This window comes from Pan troglodytes, chromosome 7 (assembly GCF_028858775.2).
Source record: "Pan troglodytes isolate AG18354 chromosome 7, NHGRI_mPanTro3-v2.0_pri, whole genome shotgun sequence".
Classification (NCBI taxonomy): domain Eukaryota; kingdom Metazoa; phylum Chordata; class Mammalia; order Primates; family Hominidae; genus Pan; species Pan troglodytes.
The window spans coordinates 69,524,033-69,537,319 of record NC_072405.2 but is presented as its reverse complement, the minus strand read 5'-3'; the positions used below and the strand labels follow the sequence as shown (position 1 = coordinate 69,537,319).

The 13,287-nt window shown below is 44.5% G+C and overlaps 1 pseudogene; it reads left to right on the top strand.

Moving 5' to 3' along the window:
- Window positions 1–10,066: 10,066 nt before the first annotated feature.
- On the top strand, window positions 10,067–12,380 carry LOC100610755 (nuclear autoantigenic sperm protein-like; annotated as a pseudogene).
- Window positions 12,381–13,287: the final 907 nt, after the last annotated feature.

Genomic DNA, 13,287 nt, shown 5'->3' with positions numbered 1-13,287 from the left:
GCAGTTGCTACTTCCTGGATGACTGAGTATTCTCTACCCTGACAACATGGACAGTCTGAACAGAATTTATTCAAAACAGCTTTTCCCCCCTAGTTTCAAATTAAGAGGTGCAATGTTACCTCTGACCGGTTTGCAATAGTGGTATCGGAAACAGGGAGGCTTGCCGGGGATATTTCAGTACTGCCACCTCCATGAAGTATGCAAATTCAAGTGTAAAAACCTGAAATGAGAGTGCAGGGAAGAATGCCAACTGCATGCTCACTGTTTTCTGGGAGACCTATAGGTATAATTTCTACCTCTGATCAGTGTCATTGTGCAAATGATTTTGCATGTACCATACAGACATTTATTTTTTTAGCTTGACTATCAGGCAAAGGAGGAAAACACTATGGCCTTTTATAAGGGAAAGTATCTCCCTAAGGAAATAATTGAAGGCCTCAATTGCTCAAGTCTTTCAAAAGACACTGTACAAAGCACCCCTGAAAACACTGCGGGGAATAATTCTGTGTTCACTGGGGAACTGGCTAGATGATCTAATAGGTCGTTGCCCTCACTCTAATTTTGATGATTCATGTGTGACTTATTTAATTGTTATCTATTGCAGATATATAAAAGAATGCTTTTATTCTTTTTTTAAGAATCTAAATTCAAATCATCTTTAATATCACCAAGTTTCTACTCCCATCTCCCTTCAGAACATTGACATATTAACTTTTTGACCTACCCCAAACCCTCCTGCTACTTCCCAGAATACAAAAAGCACATCTGCCGCACAGCTGGGTGCAACGAGGAGCCCCCCACGCAACAGTGCATTGAAAACAAGTTTGGGAGAACTAAGGGTTAAGTGAAGTCCCCCAGGAATTCCAATCTGTTGCAGGCTGCTAATTCAGAAGCTGCCTGGGGCCTAGGTGTAACCACAGCTAGGAAAACAATGCCTTAGCTGCCTTATCCTGAGCAGCATTTAGCATTTATCATGGTCAGAAAACCACCTGTTACTTGGGAGAGATTCAAAGGAATTCTGAGCCATAATTAAAGCAATAATGAATAAAAACATATTGTGAATTGCTACCCAAACCCCAGGCAGATGTGTTATTTAACTGTGGGCTTGATCTGCACTATTAATTTGGAATAAAAATAACAGACAACAAAACACAGACAGAATCAAGACCCTGCCTGCCCCGGGGTTTTGTTTCTTTTCAAGTCCTTGGCAGTTGTGGTTAGTAACCCAAATGCAAGCAGAGCTGACTTTCTTGCAAACTGCAGTGGTGTCTGACAACCAGTAGAACAGAGCTGGCAGCCAATCGGAGTCAAATGAATCACTGGATCCCTGTACAGATCCATAAATGACAGTTGAAGGAGATGGGCTAGTGGCATGTGCCAGTGGGGGTTGCATCCTCCCACTTCTGAGGCCTTTTGACCCGGCTGAAGCCAGGAGCAGATTTTCTCCCCCAGGGGAATGCACACCTGAGTACTCGGATCTGGCCAGGAGATACTCCTGGTTGTTTCACTGGGAAACCTCTGAAAACACATTTCTCTGACTATCTGTAGAACTGCAATTAAACACAGAAACTCGACCAGGCATAGTGGCTCACCCCTGTAATCCCAGCATTTTGGGAGGCTGAGGCCAGCAGATCGCTTGAGCCCAGGAGTTCGAGACCAGCCTGGGCAATGTGGCCAAACCCTGTGTCTACAAAAAAATACAAAAATTAGCCAGGCGTGCTGGCACGCGCCTGTAGTACCAGCTAATCGGGAGTCTAAGGTGGGACGATGGCTCGAGCCCAGGATGTCGAGGCTGCAGTGAGCCAAAATCCCACCACTGCATTCCAGTCTGGGCAAGCGAGACCCTATCTCAAAAACAAAACAAAACCAAACAACTCACAGGTAAGGAACAGTGGCAGGGAGAGGTCATCTCCTACTTAAAAGTTCTGTTCTGTTTGGCAGTGACTAGTTTGTTATTAAGGCTCTGACTCCATCTCATTAAGCTCTTTCCAAATCTTCTGAGAGGAACATGCTCTTGAGAGGGTGAGGGGAAGGGCATGGGGCTGTGAACTGAAGAAGAGAGGGGCAAAGCAATTTTGTGGTACGCGGGTGTTCATAACTTTGTACTACACTTTACCCTTAAAAAAATTCAGATTCAGTTGACAGATCTATGCAAATGTATGAAAAGTGGAAAAAGACAAGCTAGCATTTGTTTCAGAGGTTGAAAGCATCACTTTGATTTGCAATGATTTCCAATCTACCTCTTTTTCCACAAGGAAAAATTGCAAAGACAAGATCCCTAAATGTCACAAAATAAAGCCTGCCAATGTTCTGTTGGCATATAGTTTAATTCTTGAACAATTACCCTGCCATATACATTTATTCTTAAATTTTATATATTGACACATTAAATTTTGAAACTGAAAGAGAAAATGACACATGTAAATACCCTCAAACTCAGAACTGACTTTAAAATTCGATCTATTACTGTGTATGCATGAGTGTGTGTGTACTAAATCTATGACAAGTGCAAGTTGCTGGTTTATTGCAATTGACTTAATATCACTCTCAAAGACTGAGTGTACATTCTCATGCCCTGAAAAAGTTTTGAGTAGATCTCTTCTGGGACAGGCTATCGTGTATATTTAAGACATGATCTCTACAATAGTAAAAATACATTGCACTATTATGAATTCCTAGCTGAGAGTGGTCTTTGTGTGGCTGCAGGCATACTACCACCCTGCAAAGGCTCCCCATTGCCATTCACGTTAATTGCAGACTGTCCTTCAAGACTGCCCAAGTATGACCTCAAACACCTTTTCTGGATTCCCCTTCCATTACTCAACAAACTTCAGACCAGCGATAGTGGACTCCTGGGTGCTCTATAAAGCTTGCTTATCTGGCCGGGCGCAGTGGCTCATGCCTGTAATCCCAGCACTTTGGGAGGCCGAGGTGGGCGGAAACCACCTGAGGTTGGGAGTTCAAGACCAGCCTGACTAACATGGAGAAACCTCATATCTACTAAAAATACAAAATTAGCCAGGCGTGGTGGTTCGTGCCTGTAATCCCAGCTACTCGGGGGGCTGAAGCAGGAGAATCGCTTGAACCCAGGAGGCGGAGGTTGCAGTGAGCCGAGATCGTGCCATTGCACTCCAGCCTGGGAAACAAGAGTGAAACTCTGTCTCAAAAAAAAAAAAAAAAAAGCTTGCTTATCTTTTTCCTCTTTATGTTTTTGCTCACCCGATTTCCTCCTGTTGAAATGATCTTCCAAACTATCCCCATCCCAGCTGAAGCCTGATCCCAAAGACCATTTCCTGAGTGCCATGACTATGCCTTATTCATGGCTATATTCCCAGCAGCCAACACAATGTCTGGCAAGGGGTAGACACTCAATATGTATTGAATGAATGCATTTTCACAGCCTTTTCCAATATTAGTTTTTCAATTAAGTCTTTTCTGATCCTTTCCTCTACAGGACTCCAGAGCATGGTGCTGGAATTCTTTGGTGGGACCTTCCATGTTCAATCTGGTATTACAGTGACTTGTCTACTCCTCCTCCCAGCCCCTCCCCCACCCTGCCCATCCTAGCCTCCTCGACTTGCTATCTGCTAAAGCTATTAATTCATCCACCTTATACATGTACCTTACATGCATAAAAACAATAATACTGTCATTTGAGTAATGCAGAAATGTTTACAAAGCACTTCACATTCATCATCTTATATCATTCCTACCATAAGTATATCAAATAGGAAGGGCCACCATTTAATAGATAATAACGATAGGTAACATTTATGGAGGGCTTACTACCTGCATTAAATACACAACCTTGTTTAACCCTCACAATTCCATAAGGATAGCTGTTTTTGTCCTCCTTTTACAGAGAAAGAATCTGTGGCTCAATGGGCTAAGTAAAAGACCAAGAGCACCCAGTTGGTAAGGGCCAGGGTGGTGGCAGGTGGGCTAGCTGGGTCTGGCTCCAGAGTCTATGCACCTAGTCATTTCACCCCACTGAAGCTTAGAAAGCCTATCTCAAAATCTCAATGCTAGGGACAGCAGAATCAAGGCAGGAAGTCAGTTCTTTCTACTACATGCTACTCTTCTTCCTCTCTGGAAAGACTCCTGAACAAAGAACTGGATTTAGTTTGAGAGCTGAATCTCAGTGCATAGTATAGCAAAGTGGGAAGAGCACTGACTCTGGAACCAGATTTCCTGGCTTCAAAGTCCAGCTCTACCATTTACTGGCAGAGGGGTATTGTGCAAGCTGGTTAATTTCTCTACCCCATAACTTCCGCTGTGGAGGCAATAATAGTATCTACCACATAAGGGTTTTGTGAGCACTAACTGACAATATTTGAAAAGCGCACAGAGGCCAGGCACAGTGGCTCACACCTATAATCCCAGCACTTTGGGAGGCTGAGGCAGTGGATCACTTGAGGTCAGGAGTTTGAGACCAGCCTGGCCAACATGTCAAAACCCCCTCTCTACTGAAAATACAAGAAGTAGCTGGGTATGGTGGTGCATGGGTAATCCCAGCTACTTGGGAGGCTGAGGCAGGAGAATCGCTTGAACCCGGGAAGCAGAGGTTGCAGTGAGCCGAGATCACACCACTGCACTCCAGCCTGGATGACAGAGCAAGACTCTGTCTCAAAAAAAGAAAAAAAAAAAAACGAAAAGTGCACAGAATAGTGCATGCTTTATGCACACTTGGAGACTTGCCTCATTTAGAGGGCATTCTGAAGCCAATGAACACTCAAAAAAAACCTTGTCTTTGCCTTTGTTTGGGTATCCAGACTCTCTGCATGCTAGCATCACCCCTAAGCATTCCAGAGAATGATTTCACTCCATGCAGAACTGGCTCTCACATCTGAGACCATCCTGGCCCCAGTATGACGACTTGGTGGTCTCACCTACTCAGCCTCACACGTGCGCACGAGAACTGACTGGGATTGAGGGTAATGCTTCCTGCCATGGACACACATGTCTCCCAGTCTAATCCCACCCCAGCCCAACTCCCTCCCGGAATTCACTCCTGGCCCATTAGGAATACACTAATGACCATATAGATGCTCATTTTGTCATTATTTCACACATGGTCCTCCAGATGGGACTGACATTCTACACTATCTCATTTTCCATTTGTGTGCACTTAACCCAACTAAAAGGCCACCAGTGGTGCCTGTCTGTACCAGCTCCAAAGCCCTTTTATCTGCCCATCTCTCTGCTCCCAGCTCTCTGCTTCTCTCTTTGTTTCCTTCTGTTTCTCTACCTCTCCCTTTCTGAGTCTCTCCCTCCATCTCTCTTTCTCTGTTTTTCTGCATCTGAGGTTTTTCTCTCCCTTTTTTCTCTTTTCTCTCTCTCCCTTTCTCTCTCTCTCTTTCCCACATGCACACAGACACACACACATACACACACACACACTCACCCCCCAACATGACATGCTAATTGGGCTCCCAAGTGAGTTTGCCTCACCCCTAAAGGCAGAAGTAAGTCGAGATGGGTTAGAGAGGACACACTTCACACCTGTCAATTAAGCTCAATTGCTTGCTGCGTGAAACCAGACCCGAAGCCCTGGGCAGGCCGACCTGGCTGGATGAGGCCAAGCCTCAGCTGTCCCTCCAAAGTGGGCTGAGGGAACAAATGCTCCCTCTGTTCTCAGTGGATGAGAGCATCTCTTGGAATGTCCGGGGAGCAGCTGTGGGCCCCTCCATAGGGTGGACAGAGGAGACTGTTCCCAGCGAGTTTATAGAACTATATGTACTGCAGTTGGTCAGCTATTTTTACAAAATTCCAATTACACAGCAGAAGGACAAACACTGCATAAGGAGGAAATAGATGATGTCCCAGCTCTCATGTCGCTGGAGTGTATCAGTAGCAAGTAAAGGTCTTGAGCCTGGACTGACCATAATAGGAAGGAAATATTACCCAAAACAAAGGTGCCTCTATTAATATATTACTTTCTACTTAAAAAGATCTGCCAACTGGAACAGAGCCCATCAAGAGTGAACCCTGGACGTTGCTGCAAGGCAAGGGTGGAAATATTTTTAAGGGTGGGCTGAGATCCAAGGCTTCATCTGTCATTTTCTTCACTTGACAATTATTTGCAGACTTACAGTGTTGAAAGTATGAGACAGGGGATGTCCCCCAGCCTCACAGAGCTTACGGTTTAGAGGAGAATAAGGACAAGTGAACAAGAGGTGATCACTCTGTGTGCTGAGTGTGGAGAACATGGAAATCCAGGGTGCTGAGTGTGGGGGCCAGCGGTGGCTAATGTAGGTATGCAGTCAGGAAGGGCCTCCTGAAGGAAGAAGCATGGAAGCTGGGGCCTGACTATGGGTGAAGGCAGCTCACAGAACTCAGGGAAACACAAGGAAAGGGAAGCAAACAACAAGCAAAGGGAGGGAAAGAGTGTTCCAGGCAGAAGGGACAGAACATGTAAAGGCCAGCGTGAGAGAGTTTGGCAAGGAGAGGGAAGCCCCATGACAAAGGATCTCATGGGCCACGTTAAGGAATTTGAACCACATCCCAAGATCAATGGAAAGTAATCACAGAACTTTAAGTAGAATGTAAGGGTACAATGTAATCAGAATTGTATTTCAGCAAGATGTCCCTTCAGCTGTAGGAAGAAAAGAATGAAGGCAAGTGGGTGGCTGCTGTAGTAACCACAGTGGAGAGAATGAAGGAATCAAGAAGCATTTAGGAGGCAAATCATTAGGGCTTGATGGTTGATTGTATGAAAGGCTGGCTAGAAGAAGGAATTGGAAGCTGGGCATGATGGCTCACACCTATAATCCCAGCACTTAAGGAGGCCAAGGCAGGTACATCACCTAAGGTCAGTAGTTCAAGACCAGCCTGGCCAAAATGGTGAAACCCCATCTGTACTAAAAACACAAAAATTAGTGAGGCAAGGTGGCACATGCCTGTAATCCCAGCTACTCGGGAGGCTGAGGCAGAAGAATCACTTGCACCCGGAAGGCAGAGGTTGCAGTCAGCCGAGATCACAACCTGGATGACAGAGTAAGACTCTGTCTCAAAAAAAAAAAAAAAAAGCAATCGGGGATGACCTCTTGGCCTTTGGTTTGAATGGTGATGCCATTCCCTCCTGCAGGGACTCATGGAAGAAGAGCAGAGTGGTCAGGAGGTGATAAGTGCCACTTGGGGGGTGTTGATGGTGGACATCTGTGTCACTCAGACTCTAGGGTGGCCCCATGGTCCATCCTCCTGGTGTTCACCCCCTTGGATAATCCCTTTTCCTTGAGTGGAGGCAGGACTTGTGATTTCTTTATAATCAATAGAATGTAACTCCTATAAGACTTTTTCTTAGCCTGCTGAAACTAGAGGCTCTACTGACAGCTTTATGAAGCAAAAGCTATATTGGAAAAAGCCACGTGGCAAGGGGCTGTGAGTAGCCTCCAGAACCCGAAGATGGCCCCAGCTGACAGCCAGCAAAAGTCTGGGATCCTTGGTCATATAGACACAAGGAAATTAATTCTACCAACAACCTGAGTGAGCTTGGAAGCAGATTCTTCTCCAGTCAAGCCTCCAGATGAGCACACAGCCCAAATGACACCTCAACTGCAGCCTCATGAGAAGAGGCAGAGGACCCAGTCAAGCCATGTCTGGACTTCTGGCCCATGGACACCATAAGATAATAGATATGTGTTGGTTTAAAATAACACAGCATCTAATTGGAGATAGCCAACAAGCAATTGGATATTGTCTCTGGACCTCAAGACAGAGGTCAGTCTTGGAGTTTATTGGCAATTATTCGCACAGAGATAGTAGCCAAAGCCATGGGAGAGCATGCAGTGACAAGGAGAAGGTCTAGGACAGAAACTAGAGGACTCACCAACATGAGTAGATAAGAAGCCTCAAAAGATTCTGAGTAAGAATGCCCAGAGAAACAGGAGGAAAACTAGAAATACAGTTGTATTCATAGTAGCCAACATTTACTTAAAATGTTCCCTGTGCTAAGTACTGTTCTAAATGGATAAGAGGTGTTAACTCATTTCATCATTACAGCCCCCCTTTGAGGTAAGTACTATTATGTTAGTATCCTTCTATTATAGATAAGGCAACTAAGGCAAAGGGAGGATAAGTAACTTATCCGAGGCCAGGCAGCTAGTAAATGGCAACTCAGGTGCTGTCTCCAAGCCCACATTCTTACCCACTTAAGCAAAATTAACTCCTTCTGTTATAGGAGCAGAAGCCCAGTGCAAATTGACTTAACCATAAGACAGAATTTACAGGTTCACCATAACTAAAAAGATGAGGGGTGGAACAAACAACATATAATCTTTCAGGCACACTTGGGGAAATTGGTGCAATGTCATCCTTTCTCCTGCCCTTGCCATCTTCACCCCTGCCTCTCTCCATTTCTCAGATCAGCTTTCCTAGCATTGCCTTTATTCTCAGACAAGCTCTATTGACAAAGACAACTCCTGGCACATCCAGCCTGATATTATCTTCAAGGAAGAAGCCTTGCCTGTTGCTTACTTACCTTACACCAATCCTAGGGGCCAGGGAGATGAGTTCCTTTTGTTTGTGTGTCCTCCAAATTCGGACATCACACACCGGGGCCTGTTGTGGGGTGGGGGGAGGGGGGAGGGATAGCATTGGGAGATATACCTAATGTTAAATAACGAGTTAATGGGTGAAGCACACCAACATGGCACATGTATACATATGTAATTAACCTGCATGTTGTCCACATGTACCCTAAAACTTAAAGTATAAAAAAAAAGATTAGAAGACTATATACCAAAATGTTATCAATAATCCCTTGATAATAAATAATTTTAATGTTTAAAAAAAATTCATATGTTGAAACCTAATCTCTAATATGATGGTATTGGGAGGTGGGGCCTTTGGGAGGTGATTAGATCATGAAGGTGGAGCCCTTATGAATGAGATTAGTGCCCTTATAAAAGAGACTCCAAAGAGCCACCATGGCCCTTCTTCCATATGAGAACACAGTTTGAAATACTGTTTATAAACCAGGAAGTGGGCCATCGCCAGATGCCACATCTGCCAGCACCTTGGTCTTGGACGTCCCAGCCTCCAGAATAGTGTGAAATAAATTTCTATTGTTTATAAGCCACCCAACCTATAGTACTCTGTTATAGCAGCCTGAAAAAACCAGGACAACTCTCCCCTACCCCAAATTTAGAATCAATTGAGAGATAAGTGTAGAAGGCAAACAGAGTCCACAGAGTCCACATGTCAGATTTAAAGGTGATGGGGAGGGGAGCTATAGTGGAGACATGACTTAGGTGTTTGGCAAAAAATTAGGTTTCTAATATTGCACCTAAGAATAAAAGTTACCCAAGTCATAGGCCACACTGGACAACTGCCAGCTTCCCTAGCAGGGGCACATCCTGGGAACACAGGCTACCCAGCTATGCTGGCCACGTGGCATCCTAACGTATTTTCTCATCATAATGCACCTTCTCTTCAGGCAGAAGAGTAGGAGAATGAAGCTGAGCCACACATGCCTCCTCCTAAATTTACCTACCTCTTTACCCTCCTTCCCGCCCACTCCCACCATCCCCTACGGAATAATGGAGGTGGGGGGGAATCCCAGATACATTGTCATTAGAATGACTTAAATTTTAAAACCTGACAATACCAAGCACTGATGAGGACATGGAGCAACTGGAAGTCTTATCCATTGCTGATAAGAACACAAAATAGTAAAGTCACATTGAAAGACTATTCTTATGAAGTTAAATGTACTTTACCATATAACCCAGCAATCCCATTCCTAATTATTTACCCAAAAGAAATGAAAATCTATGTCCACACAAAGATCCGTAAGTGAACATTTATAAAAGTTGTATTCATAGTCACCAAAAACTGAAAACCATCCAATATCCCATCAACAGGTGAATGATTAAACAAACTCTAGTATCCACACAATGGAATACTACTCAGCAATAAAAAGAAACACATTACAGACACACGCAACAACACAGATGAATCTCAAAAGCATGGTGATAAGTGAAAGAAGCCAGTCTCAATCTGCCATTTTCTGTCCCTGAGTGAGTCTCTGGCATCCCATATTGCCTGTTTTTCTCACAGGCTCTATTCCATTCACTGATTCGCCACCTCAGGGGAACAATGGCCACGGAGTCCACAGCCACTGCCGCCATCGCCACGGAGCTGGTTTCTGCCAACAAAATTGAAGATGTTCCTGCTCCTTCTACATCTGCAGATAAAGTGGAGAGAATCGAGAATGGTGTGTTGGGAAACACCTTGGATGGTGTGCATGTGGAAGAGGAAGAAGGAGAAAAAACAGAAGATGAATCTCTGGTAGAAAATAATGATAGCATAGATGAGGAAGCAAGGAAAGAGTTGAGAGAACAGGTTTATGACTCCATGGGAGAAAAAGAAGAAGCCAAAAAAAACAGAAGACAAGTCTTTGGCAAAGCCTGAAACTGATAACAGGACAGTGAAATGGAGAAGGGTGCAAGAGAAGATATGGATATAAGTGAATCTGCAGAGGAGCCACAGGAAAAAGTTGACTTGACTCTAGGTTGGTTAACTGAAATCTCTGAAGGGACAAAAGGAGGAGGAGCACCAGAAGGACCGAATGAAGCTGAGGTCACTTCTGGGAAGCCAGAACAGGAAGTACCAGATGCTGAGGAAGAAAAATCAGTTTCTGAAACTGATGTCCAAGAAGAGTGCAGAGAAAAAGGAGGTTGGGAGAAGCACGGAGAGGTAATTGTGAGCATAGAGGAGAAGCCAAAAGACGTTTCAGAAGAGCAGCCTGGGGTGACTCTAGAAAAGCAGGGCACTGCAGTGGAGGTAGAAGCAGAGTCTTTAGACCCAACAGTCAAGTCAGTAGATGTGGGTGGGGATGAGCCAGAGGAGAAGGTAGTTACCTCTGAAAAGGCAGGAAAGGTGGTTCTTGAGCAACTGGTAGGTCAAGAAGTGCCACCTGCTGAAGAGTCACCGGAGGTGACAACAGAGGCTGCAGAGGCCTCAGCTGTGGAGGCTGGATCAGAAGTCTCTGAAAAGCCTGGGCAGGAGGCTACAGTTCTCCCTAAGGATGGTGCGGTCAATGGACCGTCAGCTGTAGGAGATCAGACTCCTACTGAATCACAGACTTCTATAGAAAGACTGACAGAAACAAAAGATGGCTCAGGACTAGAGGAGAAGGTCAGGGCAAAGCTGGTTCCTAGTCAGGAGGAGACTAAGCTGTCTGTAGAAGAGTCTGAGGCAGCTGGAGATGGGGTTGATACCAAGGTAGCCCAGGGAGCTACTGAGAAATGACCTGAAGACAAAGTTCAGATAGCTGCTAATGAAGAGACAAAAGAGAGAGAAGAACAGATAAAAGAGGGTGAAGAAACTGAAAGCTCGGAAGAGGATGATAAAGAAAATGATAAGACTGAAGAAATGCCAAATGATTCAGTCCTTGAAAACAAGTCTCTTCAAGAAAATGAAGAGGAGGAGATTGGGAACCTAGAGCTTGCCTGGGATACGCTGGATTTAGCAAAGATCGTTTTTAAAAGGCAAGAAACAAAAGCCCAGCTTTATGTTGCCCAGGCACATCTTAAACTCGAAGTTGGTGTTGAATCTGAAAACTATGTGCAAGCTGTGGAGGAGTTCCAGTCCTGCCTAAACCTGTAGGAACAGTACCTGGAAGCCCACGACCATCTCCTTGCAGAGACCCACTACCAGCTGGGCTTGGTTTATGGGTACAACTCTCAGTATGATGAGGCAGTGGCACAGTTCAGCAAATCTATTAAGTCATTGAGAAGAGAATGGCTGTACTAAACGAGCAGGTGAAGGAGGCTGAAGGATCGTCTGCTGAATACAAGAAAGAAATTGAGGAACTGAAGGAACTGCTACCCGAAATTAGAGAGAAGACAGAAGATGCAAAGGAGTCTCAGACTACTGGGAATGTCGCTGAACTGGCTCTGAAAGCTACTCTGGTGGAGAGCTCTACTTCAGGTTTCACTCCTAGTGGAGGAGGCCCTTCAGTCTCCATGATTGCCAGTAGAAAGCCAACAGATGGTGCTTCCTCATCCAATTGTGTGACTGATATTTCTCACTTTGTCAGAAAGAAGAGGAAACCAGAGGAACAGAGTCCCTGGAAAGATGATGCAAAGAAAGCCAAACAAGAGCTGGAGGTGAACGGAGGCAGTGTAGATGCTGTCCCCAGTGGAAATGAAGTTTTGGAAAACATGGAGGAGGAGGCTGAGAATCGGGTTGAAAGCCGGGCGGCAGTGGAGGGGACAGTGGAGGCTGGAGCTACAGTTGAAAGCACTGCATGTAAAGAGGGGGCACAGCCCTCCTCCCAAGGGAAAGTGTTTTTGTATATAATGTATTTTTTCACTTTTGGAGGATTCTTTTTGTATAACTTCAATAAAGATTGTAAGCAAAGGTTGAGGCTTTGATGATTTTTTTCTTAATTATTGGCTGAATCTGCCTTGGAGCACTCCTGGTTTTATACAGTAGCCAAAGGTTTTGTTTTGGCCTCTGTACTGATCTGTGTTCCTGATCCTAATTCCTATCTGTCTAATGTGGAGGTGATCAAGTGTGGCTGCAGGCCTTTGTTTTCCAATGGTGCTATATTCTGCTTTCAAATACTTCACTGAACCTAGCTATCTTGCAAACCTTCAGTGGTGCTGTCCCTGGATGGGGGCTACAAAAATGAGACTTGGTGAAGATCTTGCTCTTCGGTGCTGAAAATGGATGATGGACTTTGGCTGTGATCCAGGCCTAGGATGGTGCTTGTCCTATATCCACCTAGTCTTCAACTGGGGCTATAATCCTGTCCTGGAAAAAGAACTCAAGAAAACCTGTGTCGGGGGAATGATTCATAAGGAAAACGGTCTGCATTTAAGTTCTGGTTTGAAAGTAGCCAAGGGACTGATGGTGGACACTCCAGATGTGGTTGGAAGCATAAGTGGGGAGACTGGCTGGTTGAGTTTTATTTGTTATTTTCTGTATAGAAAGATTGAGATATATCAACACTTGGAATTGTTACCCACCTGCAGAATTGACTTCTCAAATAAAGATGCTAAAAATTAAAAAAAAAAAAAAAAAAAAGAAGCCAGTCTTAAAGGGCTATATGCTGGATGATTGCATCTGTATGACATTCTGGAAATGGCAAAATTATAGGAACAAAACTCAGATCACTCTTTGCCAGGGGCTGAGAGTAGAGTGGGAGATTTAATACAAGGGGGGATGAAGAGACCTTCTTGGGTAATAGAAGTATTAGATAGCTTATTAATAATAGCAATTACGTGACTGTATGCATTTGTTAAAATTTATAGAACTGTGTATCTTAAAAGGGTGAAT